This window comes from Callorhinus ursinus, unplaced genomic scaffold (assembly GCF_003265705.2).
Source record: "Callorhinus ursinus isolate GAN/ISIS: 27379988/994484 unplaced genomic scaffold, GSC_fseal_2.0 scaffold28, whole genome shotgun sequence".
NCBI classification, from domain to species: domain Eukaryota; kingdom Metazoa; phylum Chordata; class Mammalia; order Carnivora; family Otariidae; genus Callorhinus; species Callorhinus ursinus.
The window spans coordinates 12,969,503-12,972,071 of record NW_027397090.1 but is presented as its reverse complement, the minus strand read 5'-3'; the positions used below and the strand labels follow the sequence as shown (position 1 = coordinate 12,972,071).

Here is a 2,569-nt window from a genome sequence, read left to right as displayed (position 1 = left end):
TGTAACTTCCTGCCCTTCTCCCTCATGTATGGGTCTTCATCCTCAGGCTGGCAGCCTCATGTTTGCTAGCTGGCTGCTTCTGTCTCTGCTTTACATTACATTCCAGGCAGAAATCATAGGAAAGAATGAAGAGCAAAGGATTTTCTCCTAGTAAGGCTTTGCTTTTTATTCAAGAAAGGATGTTTTCCTTCTCATTGGTCAAAACAAAGAAAGTTGGCAAATTGAAAACTTTCAGCTTCTCAGCCTCTGTGGCAAAGGAAGTCAAGGACATAGGGAATTGGGAATTGTTAGGGGTGTAGATCAGCCATGGGGTCTGCCACAGTCCTCACTCCAGGAAAACACATACACATGTGCACGTGTACACACACACACACACACACACACACACACACACACACACACACAGCTTTGCCAGGTGATTTCAGGGGATGGAAGGAGTCCTGCTCTGTAAGGCCAAACTGAGAGCGAATGGATGCTCTGCTCAGCCAAAAGCCAGAGAGTATAAGAGAAGCAACAGGAAAAGAAGATAGAAAAGAGAAGACAAGGGAACATCTATGAATGGGAGTGGCAGATAGGGAAAGCAGATAGGATAATAACAGTGAAAAAGAAATATAATGGCAAAGAGAAATAAAAAGGAAAGAGCAATACTACAATGGGGAACAGGTAAACAGTACTTTATGTATCTGAAGATTAAGGGAGTGCACCCTTAATGGGGTGGGGGTGGTTAAGGAGGTGGCCAAGGGGGGGACCATTTAGTAAAAGCTGGGCCAATTTCTATTAACGTCTGTAGAAACACAGGACATGCATTAGGACTTCAGAGGAGTTCTGCCGAAGGTTTGGGAACTTGGAGATTTGAAGTCTGATATCAGGGTCTGATATCAGGTCCAGCAGGGTAAGCTCGGTTCTGTAGAACGCTGCCGCATGGTGTTACATTAGGTATTGTAAATCATTTCTACTGGAGTTTACACATTGGAAGGAACCGATCACAGTGTTCGCGTTAGACATGTTCCTGATAACATACAATTAAGCAACACAGTGACCAGCAGTACCCCTGAAGCCATTCTGCAGGACCCATGAAAAACTCTTGCCAGGTGGACAAATCATAGACCCAAAGATCCAGTATCTTTGGACATTGTAAATTGCAGAAGCAAAAAGTTTTTAAGAACACAGGTGTTTGGAAAAAACAAAACAAAACAAAACACAGGTGTTTGAGCCACATGTATTTTCCTCGAAGAAACTTGGTGGTACCAAAGAAGGACATTACTTCGGAAAATAAGTTAAAGAAAAGAAAAGAAAGAAAAAGGATGAAAATGAAAAATTCACTGATTTTTTTCCCGAGGAAGAAATACCTGATTTCTGAAAACAGCCTATATCCTGAACAGTTTCCTGGAAATGACACCACTGGTTAACTTTTGGAAAACATTCCAAGTATTAAACAGCAAGTTCTGATATTTCCAAGTGCCCAAAGAGGTAAGCAATTTCTTTTTAAGATTTTATTTGTTCGGCAGAGAGGGGGGGGGGGGCAAAAGTAGGGGGATGGCAGGCAGAGGGTGAGGGAGAAGCAGGCTCCCCACAGAGCAAGGAGCCCGATGTGGGACTCGATCCCAGGACTCCGGGATCATGACCTGAGCCGAAGGCAGTCGCTTAGCCAACTGAGCCACTCATGCATCAAAGATAAGCAATTTAAATGAGTTTGATATTTTTCCCTGTATCTGACTTGGAGGCCCACCTGAAGTAAACTTTTCTGTGTACATGCTACTGACTTGATGTCTCTCTCTTTTTATAAGGACACAAGCCTTAATGGATTAGGATCCCACACTTATGACCTCATTTAAGGCCACATCTTAAATATAGTCACATTGGGGGTTAGGACTTCAATATATGATTTTTTTTTTTTTGGAGGCGGAGGCACCATTCAGTCCACTATAATTTGTTTGTATCTCTCAAACTATATGTTTCATAGCATCTTATAACCCCAGCAATCCATATGCTCATCATCACGTGACCCTAGTTCTGCAAGAAAGGATAGTTAGGCTACTTATGCAGTTTACGAAGACAAAGAAATGTGTGTTCACTTTAGAAAAAGTACCATCTTCTGCAAATCAGCAAGACAAATACCTCAATGGAAAATGGGCAAAGATACAAGATCAAAATTCACAGAAAGGAAAAATACAAAAAGCTAACAGGAATATGAAGAGATGCTCAAACTCAGTTGACAGAAAAATGCAAGGTAAATTAACTATTAGGCATCTCTTTACATGTACTAGACTGGCAAAATCAGGGTACTGCCAAGTGTTGGCAGAGACACGGGAACATGAAAGCCCTCACCCACTGCTGATGGGAGTGTAAAATGGTCTAGAAATCCTTCAGGGGACTCTGGTGGTAATAGCAGATTAGGTCTGTGTATACTTCCTGACCCAGCAAGTCCACTTTTGGGTGCATATCAAGAAGGGATTCTCACAGAGTTCATAAGGGTCCTATATGAGTAAGGTGACAAGGCATTTCAGCTTGCCTAGGACAGTACTAGGTACTAGAAGTGTACTAGGTACTAGAAGTGTACTAGTACTAG

General features: G+C 42.2%; 1 long non-coding RNA gene across 1 annotated transcript in view; it reads left to right on the top strand.

Annotated features, from left to right (window-relative positions):
• The first annotated feature begins 1,235 nt into the window (after positions 1-1,235).
• The window catches only part of LOC141370198 (uncharacterized), a 20,599-nt gene continuing 19,265 nt past the window's right edge, over positions 1,236-2,569 (top strand). The window contains exon 1 of the long non-coding RNA XR_012374043.1: positions 1,236-1,470. This is a non-coding gene — a long non-coding RNA (uncharacterized lncRNA). The remainder of the gene's footprint in view (positions 1,471-2,569) is intronic.